Source organism: Mauremys mutica, chromosome 12 (assembly GCF_020497125.1).
Source record: "Mauremys mutica isolate MM-2020 ecotype Southern chromosome 12, ASM2049712v1, whole genome shotgun sequence".
NCBI lineage: Eukaryota > Metazoa > Chordata > Testudines > Geoemydidae > Mauremys > Mauremys mutica.
The window spans coordinates 25972447-25984030 of record NC_059083.1 but is presented as its reverse complement, the minus strand read 5'-3'; positions in this window follow the sequence as shown (position 1 = coordinate 25984030).

The following is an 11584-nucleotide window of genomic DNA, read 5'->3' as shown; positions in this document are numbered from 1 at the left end:
CGGCAGCCCAGGGGTTCAGACTGCCAGCAGTGGCGCACTGACCCAAGAGAACCCCTGGGCTGCCTGCTGGTGGCTCAGACTCCTTCTCCCTCCCAGCACAGCGGCCGCCCCATCCCATGTGATTCTTTTCATTGCCGGCAGGGGCGCCGGCGGCTGGGCAGAGCTCCGCAGGTCTGCTTAGCGCACGTGGCACGAGCCCAGTGACGGGCGCAACAGCAGGGCTTCTGGAGCAGAGGTGAGCTGGGGTGGGGAGGTGCCAGAGGGCTCCCGGGGGGGAGGGAGCTGCCACGGGGGGCGCCTCAGGGCGGGGGCGAGGTGTCATGGGGGGGCGGAGATGCTGCAGGGCTTGGGGGAGGGGGGGCGCAAGGTGGTAGTTTCGCCTAGGGCGCGAAACTTCCTTGCACTGGCCCTGGGTGGTAACATCATCTCCAAGCTCTTTCCCAACATGGTGAAGGGGGAGTGAGCGAGAGCCACGTACCTGCTGAAGGTGCTTCTGACATCCTAGAGGAGAGAAATAGAGAGAGGGAATTTCAGTCCCACCTAACACACTTAGAATTCTAGAAGAGATTTAGCAACGATAGGAAAAAGAGACTGTGATCTCGCCCAGGACTATGCATTTGCTGAGGCTTTTCCATCTTTTACATCAAAGTTTCTATAACATTCCAAAAATAGTAGTCATTCACATCTCTGCAATACACATTGAGTTACATGGTGATCGCTGACTGCTGGACTACCGTGCCCATGTTTTAGTAGCAGACTTGTCCCTGTGTTGGGATCTGGAGTATTTCTAACTCAGTCTCACCTGCAACAATTCAGTCACTGGCTTCTGATACTTCCCCTCCATCTCACTGATTAAGTTACTGAGACGGGAAATTTCCTCAGATACTTGACTGACATTTTCATTCTGTATCTTCACTATCTCCTTGTCCAGCTTCTCCAGCTGAGCCAGCAGGAGTCGCTCTTGTTCCTCCGGGAACTGCCGCAGTTGCTGAAATTCAGACACAATCTTCTGCCTCTCGGTTTGTGTATTTCTCTGTGAAGGAAAATAGGGAAAGGGCTGGTCAGGGACATGGGTGGAGCCTGGGGTCCTTTCATAGAGCGCTGAGTGTGTAGGAGGGAGAATTTTTTTCCAAATTCTAAGTCATCTGACTCTGAACAATATCCTGTGCTTACTAGAGAGAGAATTATCTCACACCTTTCCATTTGGCCCCAGAATCTCATAAAGGGACGTTCCCATGTCTGAGATGGTCTGGATAGTGCGTTATCAATGGCTTTGGAGATGGAGATCCAAAGCAGCGGGTGGTGAAAATAAGAAAATACTAAGGACTGTAAAACAACACATCTGGACAACACCCTCAGGCATAAAAGGTGAATGACAGGAATGGAGAGATTGTCAGAGCACAAGGGGACTGTAAGCCAGAAATGAGCAGAGGGATAATTGTTCAGTCAAGAAACGAAGACTACACAGCCAGGGACACATGTCTCTATTTAAGCTGGAACTTAAAACAGTAAACAAAGATTGCACAAGGGGATTCCTCAAGATATAACTAAACATCCCCCAAACTCTGAGCATAACAGACAATGAAAACTGTGAAACTGAGGCGTGAGTGTGTAACAGTGGGGATTTGTTTTAGTGCACTGGATTTTCTAATTCAACATTCTGTTATTTCATTGATGTAAATTGTTTCCTATGAAGAGAGTGTAATTAAGCTAACAGTAGTAAATATACAATAGATAAGAATAATAATTACAGTAATTTATTGCAGTCAATTTCAACCTGTGGTCGGTACAGAAAATAGATTTCCAAAGAGGTCTCTGTACCCAAATTCAAAATTATCAAATGCAAAAAGGTTGAAACCCACTGGTTTATGGTGTAGGCCTAAGTGGTAATTCCTGCTAAAACAACTAATTTTGATTTACTTGTGATTATTCCCCACTTAACGGATTTCTGCTTTACCCGCCCCAACTGATTGAGATAAAACATAATTGGGCCTCTAAATTGCTCCTGCCTCTCATTATTGCTCTGATTCAGAATGCCCTTTATCCAGCTCATTACAAATGCAGGTTAATAATGACAGGCCCCTACCAGATATTCCTGGCTTCTCTTCTCTCCGCTCACTTTAAATCCCAGGAGCTTTTCCCTCTCTTCCCTCAGCATCTTCAAATGGGCTTGAATCTTCTCCTGAAGAAACAGAAACTGAGTTGAGTGATGTTATTTTTATTGTTAGGAGTGAGAGTGAGGGTGGGAGCTTTTCCAACACAAATGGACACTCTACTGATGAGTGGAAAACCCAGTAGGTTTACAATAACAGAGATACCAAGGAACTGAAATCATATTAATGGATGCTGGGAGTGTTTCATTGTTTGACCTTTTCCCCCCATTGATTTATACCAACATGACACTGCCGTCACATCCTTGGATTTTTCTTTCACTGTGAAATATTCTGTTTTTGAGGAGGCTTAACAAACAAAGTGATACAAATCCCAGAAAACTCCAGGGCTAGAAATATGGACTGGGATTCTCAAAAGAGCCCAATTTCCACTGAATTTCAGCCCTGGACCCCTGGGGACTGGACTGGGTGGATAGAATTGGCTTGGGCACTAGGGCTAACCACATTAGATGTTTTCATTGTTGTCAAGAACAGTCGGGGTTTGCCCTAGTTCTGTCCTTGGCCCTTACAGAGGCAGGGCTGCCTGGGTGCCTCTTCCCCAGCTCAGCTCCCAGAAGCAGTGAGTTTCAGAGATTTCAAAATGCCACACTGTGGGAGAGCAGTGTGAGGATTAGTGGAACCAGTTTGGCTGGTTCTTAGTTTTGCTGCAACCCAGTCTAATCCCCATGGTACTTGGCATGGACCTGCACTGTCAGGGGCCATTTTGTGTGTGGACTCAAGGTGCTTGGAATCCACACAGCGTTTAGCCCAGTGATCTCCTTTAGTGCAGGCCGGCAGCATCTGAGTTTAACCCCTCATGGAGCAGCACAGGAGTTCAGAATCCCAGTGCGAAACATCATCTCCCTGCAGGGCCTGCCACCTTTATCAAGGCATCTTTCCCTCTAATGGCCTTTCTTAATTATTGCTCAGTCAGGACACGGCTATATCTGATTACTCCAAGGTCTGGGTGATGCAGGTTTGGCAGAAAATGTTCCCACTCTCCAGAGTGACAGGTGCTCTGAAATACTCCAGACAGGTAGGACAAATAGGTTCATGCTGGAATTTTTCCACAGGATCCCTCTGTGGAGAGCTGGACTCAGCCCTGCGGGACAGGAGCTACCAGTCCTGTCCCCACAGGGCTGCCCCTCCGCACCAAGCCCACAATCCATCTACGACTTCCCACAGCTTATTGGCGGGTCACAAGCCACCATTTGGGAAATAGCACCCAAGGGGTCTCAACTCACTAACCCTAATTCTGAAGTTTCTTCCAAAGCCCACAGGAGAGAGGGAGACTGGGCCATGGATTCCCGCTCATGCCTGCTACCACTCCATCACCTAAAACATTCCCCATAGAAAAGTACAGGCACCTAAGTCTGCACCATGGAAAATGGACAGCTTTGAAATATGGAATCGTGACCACCCATGATGACATATTGCGATTGCCAGTGTATACAAACACCACCCTCTTTATTTGTTCCCCACTCCCAGCCCCGGTTCTTTCTTTATCCACCTGCTGAATCCTGTGGCACCTTATAGACTAACAGACGTTTTGCAGCATGAGCTTTCGTGGGTGAATACCCACTTCTTCAGATGCAAGAATACCTGCATCTTGCATCTGAAGAAGTGGGTATTCACCCACGAAAGCTCATGCTGCAAAACGTCTGTTAGTCTATAAGGTGCCACAGGATTCTTTGTTGCTTTTACAGATCCAGACTAACACGGCTACCCCTCTGATACTTGACACCTGCTGAATGTCGTCTTCATTCGACTGTGACTGTGGGCTCTTTGCCTGACTTGGGACTCAAGACGTATGTGTACCTGGTAGTGTGGGCCCCTTCTGAGGGCACTAAACACCACTTTGACCCCTCCTCTCTCCACTGTGCAATAACAGAACTAACTTTGACTCCACTAGGAGTCTTGTTACAGGCTGCAGAGCTGAAATCTCTGATACCTGGGTCTAAGCATTAGACCTACCTTGGGCTAGTGGTGCACCAGCACTGAGGCTCCCCTGCTACCAGCTAAACTCACTGAGCGCTGAAGTTACTAAGAGCTGAGATCACTGAGAGCTGTGTTAAGTTGGGGAGGCTGAAGACAAGTTGGTGAGTGGCTAGCAGGACGGCTAGCGGAGAGGTGCGGGAGAGCGGAGCGGACAGCAGGACGGCTAGTGGATTAGGTCCTGCTTTGAGCAGGGGTTGGACTAGATGACCCCCTGAGGTCCCTTCCAACCCTTACATTCTATGATTCTATCTCTGTACAGTGCCTGGCACAACAGGGCCCTAATCTCTCACTGGGACCCAGAGATGCCACTGCAATAGAAATCAGTACATTCTATTGATTATAAATTATTATTGTCATTATTAATGTCAAGATGGAAATCCTTATGAGCATATGGTTTCCACACTGAAATCTATGGCCAAAATCTCCAAATTGAAATCTGCAGCCCTAGCACTCTCTCCCTGTGGCCTCAGGAGATGTGGAAGAGGAACAATGCTGGTCACAGGGTGTCTGGCCCTATAAAGAGAGAGTGGTCTCAGCCCCACCTGTGATAAACCAGTTCTCTTCCCCAGGCAAGGACAATGAAGGAGCAGTGATCAGGGGAGAGGGGGGTATCATGTAATCCAACCAGGCCTGGGGTAAGTAAAACAGAGGCCTATGGAAAGCCAGAGGGAGAAAGCCTTGGATTTTCATCAGGGTGGTAAGGCCGAACTCCAGACTAGAAGACCTGGGAGTCACTGCTGGGAGAGCAGGGGTGTTACTGGCCACAGAAAAGCCTGTGTGGATTCTGTCTTCCCCGAGTGTGTCATGTTCTCCCTCCTCCCCCATCTCTCCCAGTGCCTGCCACCATGAATCAGCTGTTTCATGGCAAGAAGCACTGGGAAGGAGTGGGGAGAAGCGGAGCCGCAACATGCTCCAGGGAGGAGGTGGAGGAGGAGTGGAGGTGAGCTGAGGTGGGTGCAGAGCACTCACCAATTTTTCCCCATGGGTGCTCCAGTCCCGGAACACCCACGGAGTCAGCGCCTATGGTTGCAGGATGGGGGCTCCATTCCTGTGCCCCCCCCCAAAGTTTCATGAGGGTGAGACTCCCTTCCTGTCTGTGTGAGGAGCTCTTCAGGAAAAGGTTGAAGAGGATGAGTGCCAACAGGACAGCCCCAGCTACATCCTACTGCTCCCTCAGCCCCCAGGAGAGGGGGAGCACGGACATGGTGTTTATAGCTTTGGGAGGTGGTGGAAGTGGGGAAGGGCAGACAGAGAAGGGTGGGGTCCTTCAGTGCTCAGGACTTTGTGTATGGGGAGCAGGAGGGGGGGTGCAGGTTCATCAGTCCCCTTCACTCCAACGTGTCAGCCTTAGGATGTTTATGGAGGGCCACACTTCTCCACCTGCATGAGCCTTGGGAGGATTCCCAGTTGCTGGGTAACCTACTTAGGTCTGAAATCACTCGTTCCTCTCAAGGGTCTAATGTTATATATGCCATCGTGTGCCAGCAATGCCCCTCTGCCAGGTACAGTGGCTAAACTGGACAGTCCCTACGTAAAAGAATAAATGGACACAAATCGGACCTCAGGAATGATAACATACAATAGCCAGTAGGTGAACACTTCAATCTCCCTGGTCATTCTATAACAGACGTAAAAGTCACTGGTTTTGAACAAAAAAACCTTCAAAACAGACTTCCAAGAGAAACAGCAGAACTAAAATTCATTTGCAAATTTAACGCGTTGGGGACCACTGGAATAGGTCTATCTGGGCATAACCCCACCCCCATAAAATTGAATTTGTGATGTCTGGGTGAACGGGCCACTCTTGGCCATGGAACAATCTGCTGAGGTGGTCCACAAGCTCATTTTGTACCCCAGGGAGGTATGAAGCTTGTAGGTGTATTGAATGTTTTACCCAGAAGTCCCACAGCATGAGGGCTTCTCGGCACAGAGGAGAGAAGCGTTTACCCCCATTTGTTGATATAGAACATTGCTGCTGTATTGTCCATCATAACTGATACACAATGACCGGAAGGTCGGGCATGCTAGTCGTACCACTCTCAGCTCTCTGACATTGATGTGGAGAGCCTGGTCAGCCTGAGAACAGAGACTTTGAGTCCTGAAGTCCCCCAGGTGAGCCCCCCATCCAAAGTCTGGTGCATCAGAGTGACAGAGACGGCTGTGGAACAGCAAAGGGGACCCCTGAGCAAACCTACTGAGGGTCAACCCACCACAGGAGGGAGTCGAGGATGGGGCAAGGCAGGGTCACGATCCTGTCCAAGCTGTCCCGGGCTGGTCAATACACTGACTCCAGCTACAGCTGAAGAGGTCTGAGCCTGAGCCTGGCGCGCTGCACCGCATAGGTACAGGCAGCCATGTGTCCAGGAGCTTCAGACAATTTCTCACTGAGGTGGTGGGAAACTGCCTGAGGTTTCGAATGATATCAGTCAGGGCCTGAAACTGTGCTGTTGGCAGGTATGCCCTGGCCTGGGTCAAGTCCAATACTGCCCCTATAAACTCTATCCTCTGGACAGGGGACAGAGTGGATTTAGTCTCATTTATAAGGAGACCCAGGTTGTAGAAGGTGGCTCTGATGAATTTGACTTGAGCTTCCACCTGAGTTCTGGAGTGGCCTTTGATCAGCCACTTGTCGAGGTATGGAAACCCCTGTATCTGGTGTCTGCACAGGAATGCAGTGACGACTGCCATGCACTTGGTAAAAACCCGAGGTGCTGATGACATGCCAAACGGGAGGACTGCAAATTGGTAGTGAGTGTTGTCCACTATGAACTTGAGGTACTTCCTGTGGGGTTGAATGATTGCGATATGAAAATTCACGACCTTCAAGTCGAGAGCAGCACACCAGTCAGCTGGATCCAGTAAGGGGATGATGGAGGCCAAAGAGACCGTGTGGAACTTGAGTTTCTTCAAGAACTTGTTGAGTTCTCGCAGGTCCAAGATGGGCGTGAGGTCGCCTTTGGTTTTTGGAATTAGGAAATACCAGGAATAAAAGCCCTCACCCCTGTTCTCCTGAGGAACCTCCTCCACTGCCCCTAGAGATAGGACTGACTGCACCTCCTGGATAAGGAGTTGCTTGTGAGAAAGGTCCCTGAAGAGGGACGGGGAAGGAGGGTGGAAGGGCAGGAAGGCACAGAACCGGATGAAGCATCCCCTCTCTACTGTGCAGAGTACCCAACGGTCCGAGGTGATATGGGACCATGCATGGTAGAAAGGGGATAGTTGGGACAAGAAGGTAAGGTGGGGTGGATAGGTTGATTTGGCCCCCAAAGATGGGTTAGGGTGACCTGAGTCCTGGCCAGAGGGTTGCTGCAGCCTCCTCCTGCTGCTATGATTTTTCCTTCTGGAGCCATTCTGATGGCTCTGCTGACCAAACTGCTGCTGGAGCTGCGGGTGGAAGTGTCTCCTCTGAGCTGATGGAGTGTAGAGGCCCAGTGACCTGAGGGTGGCTCTAGAGTCTTTAAGGCTGTTTAGCCTTTTGTCAGTTTTCTCTGAGAAGAGTCTCACCCCTGAAGGAAAGCTCCTGAATGGTTCTCAGTACCTCCTAGGAGAGGCCAGAAACCTGGAGCATGGCCACTCCCGTAGCCATAATCCTGGTGGCCGCCAGGGGCATAGCCAGGTTCTAACATCGGGGGGAGCGAACACATAAAAAAAGGTGCCACACAACATATCAAATTACTAATTACAAACTTTTAAATTAGTTATACATATTTATTTTGTGCTTAAAATACAAACACAAGAATGATATTGTTTTACAAGTATGTGAGCCCACTTGACAAGTTTTATTGTCCTTGGGTCTGGCTTCCATCCCCACTGCAAGGGTTGCAGCTGTCTGGAGGTGCTGCCTTCCACGCCTTCCTCATTCACACCTCATTCATTCAATAGGGCAATTGATTAAGGGGTGGGGGGAAATTTTAGTCTATTCTTAGCAAAGAGACATTTTTCTTCTAGCTTATTATATCCTTAGGGGCTATAACACTATACCAAGGGCAATGCAAAGTTTCGACATGAGGCTTTGATACAAAGTTTCCATATACCAAGGCTCATCAATACAAGGTTTCTATATGAGGCTTTGATACACAGTTTCATGAAAACAGGAGATCACACATGGGTAGACCCACTACAAGGTTATATGAAGAGGCACAATGTAAATTCATATGAAAATTATCAGAGATTTATCTACAGAAGCCCATCATTGGGGAATCATGGGGCGGGGGCTGGCTGACCCTGCTGCTCTCCAGTTCTACAGGAACAGAGGTGACTCTAGGTACCAGAGCCATCAATCCATCACCTCTTTCCAGTGCGCCATTCAGTCAAACAAACTGTCATAGGTCTCACCCCCACTTAGAGCTGTTAGGTTCCAAAGTGGGGACCTGCCTTGGTTTCCCTCTAAACTAAAATCCTAGTTTAGATCTGGTAAAGCTGCCACCACCCAATCAGGTACGTGGATTGGGACACAGTCCTTCCCCAAAATCCTTGGGGATCCCAAGAGCCCCAAATCCATGGAGTTCTTATACCTAGGAGAAATAAATCATTCCCCCCTGCTTCCTCCCCCCTCCCTTTTCCTAGGAGAGATACCGGAATCCACTACAGAGGGATGCTTCCCTCCTCCCCTTTCCCTGAGAATCCACCCAAGGAAAGATCAACCAAGTTCTTAACAGAAAAGATTTATTAAAGAATAAAAAGAAAGTAACTGTCTCTGTAACCAAGATGGAACAATACACAGGGTCTAAACTTATCAATCTCTGGAGAGAATCCCCCCTCCTTTCTTTCTCAGTAAGAGCAAAGTAACAGCAAACAGGAATAAAGAATTTCCTTCAGCAAACACACAATTGCAAATGTAGAAATCAAATTATAAGACTAATCCGCCTTTCTAATTAATACTCACTATTGAATAGTAGGAACTACTCCAGGAGAACTTGGAGACATGACTGGCCTCTCTTAGATCCAAAAAGAGAACAGTCTAACAAAGAACACAGACAAAGGCTTCCCTCCACAGAGATTTGAAATTATCTTGTCTCTGATTGGTCCTCTGGTCAGGTGGTCATCAGGTACTGCATGTTAATCCTTTACAGGTAAAAGAGACCTTAACCCTTAACTATCTGTTTATGACACAAACAAACAAACAACCAAAAAACAACTTAAAAAAAACCCCTCCCAAGTTTCAGTTACTGCAGCAAAATGTCTTCAAAAGATCAGACAAAGGTATTACCAGTGACATGTGCAGAATATCAACTACAAACCCATTCGGGAAGGCAGTGAGCAATTCCAAGTGGCTGAAGGCTTAGTGCAGAGAGGCAAGAGAGATGCCTGAGAGCTCGAATTAGGTGGGGAGCACCCCACCAACCCAGATATGCAGGGGGACTGCATGATATGTGAGAGGGATTCAGTGAGGACCAGGCCATCTTCTGTGCTGGCGTGGGGGAGGGGGATTGATCCTGAATGTATTTTTAGTGAAGGGGTGGTGGGGGGAGTCAGATTCACTCATCTATGGGTGTAACCATTGGGTAGGCTGTGGGAGTGCGGTGCCCCCTAGTGGCTGGTTCCACTTACTCCCAAGTAGCCAATGAGGTAGTTTCCTTGGCTCAAGGGGTTTGGTACTTTTGGGGCTACAGGCCCAGGGTACAATCTCTGCGGCGGTAGTGATGGTGGTGTGAGGGGGTATTGTAAATATAGCATTTAAAGCAGCCAATCCTGATGCTGCTAGAGAAAACTCAGCTGCCATCTTGGAAAGTGTGGGGTGCAGGATTTAGATTGTACATTTACCTTTTATTTTCTTTTGTAAAAATCTGTGACCTTTTATGCCTAGCACTTATAACCACTTAAAATAATTCTTTCTATAGATAATAAATCTATTTTATATTTTACCCAAAACAGTGTGTTTTGATGGACGTGCCTGGGAAATCTCAGCTCAGTTTGCAAAAGCTGCTGCACATCCTCTTCACATTGAAGGGGGGAGGGGGGTGGACTGGGTAATAAACGTACACTGGTCAGGCTTCTGGCCAGGGCAAGATGGTACAACTCTGGGGAGTAAGGCTGGGACCTGGGGTGAATCGGCTGGTTCCTTTCTCTGTGTGATTCATGAGTGGCTCTGGGAGCATTCAGACAATCTAGCTGGGTGTGGGGCTCCCCCTGCTGTTCTGCTGAGTGATAACAGCACCTGGAGGGGGTTGTTTCTTGTCACTAGCAAAGCATTGAGAGACACACCCTAGGCTGGAGAGTTAAGGGGGCACAGCAGTACCCCAGTTCCAGATTGTGCCCCAGGGATCCCAACACAAAGAGAGCACCAGATCTGCTGACCAATCAGAACTTAGAATCAATTAACACAGTTTGATCCCTGTTTAACTCCTACCTGAGAACAGAGATGGGTTGGGCTTTAACCTTCAACCTTAGAGCAATAAAGACACTCACTTCACCATAAACTCCAGTGTAGCAGGACAAAGGCTGTTTATTACTAAAGTAATTAAAAGGAGAGTTTCCCTTTGGAGCAGGAGATGAAAAATATAATGCTTAATATGACAGAATTTAGCAGTTCTTGAGGAGTAAGAAGCCGAGCCTCTTTGAAATTCTCATTGCCTACAGCCAGATTGGGGGCACTTGGATATTTGACTCTGCTGCAACCAACACTGGCACCCTAGGAGGACTTCTTTGGGAGAGGATCCTTATCTCTAAACCGGAACAAGGGCGTGATTGGGACTGAAATCACCTTAGCATTCCAGTTCCTTTTCTACTTTTGCTTTTGGAAGGCATCGAGAGAGACACTTCAGTTTCCAATAAAAAATAAACATCATTTTGGCAGAAATATGGAAGGAAAGACCAGGATTCAACTCGTTGTCTCTGTAATATCTTAGTAAGAATTATTTTTTCAGTCTCATCACTGAAATAGTCACTGACAATGTAAACTAACTAGAGGAGAATGGATGAGGCTTTTAGAAAACCTTGGAACAGCAGAGAGAGCTCAAAACTCTTCCAAAGCTTATTTCCAGGGTGTATCAGGTAGGTGAGCTTCTGTCACTTGAATATCATCTCCCTTGTCCTTTGATATCTCCTAGTAGACATTTATTCCCTTGTGAATTATTAACTGCAAAATGATCTAATAATCCCAGGATAGATGTGTCTGACTCTGAATACAAACTTTGCATTTGAACGATATATTCAGAATGATACATGAGCTATTTTCCCCTCTCCTTTCAGTGTAATGTAACTCCAAACTATTCTGGTTATTTGATTTAAGAATCTATTCCTTTGCTCCTTTGTTTTATTCAAGAAAACTGGACCTGATCTTGCTCTCAATGCCTTCAAAGGGAGATTTGCTATGAATTAACTTACTGTATAGTTCTGTTTTGTAAAGTAAGTTACAAGCTCTTGCAAATCTAATTGTATGAAGCAACTTCCTCTGTGTTCCATGTTACTTATAACTTTGTTTATGGGACTGAATC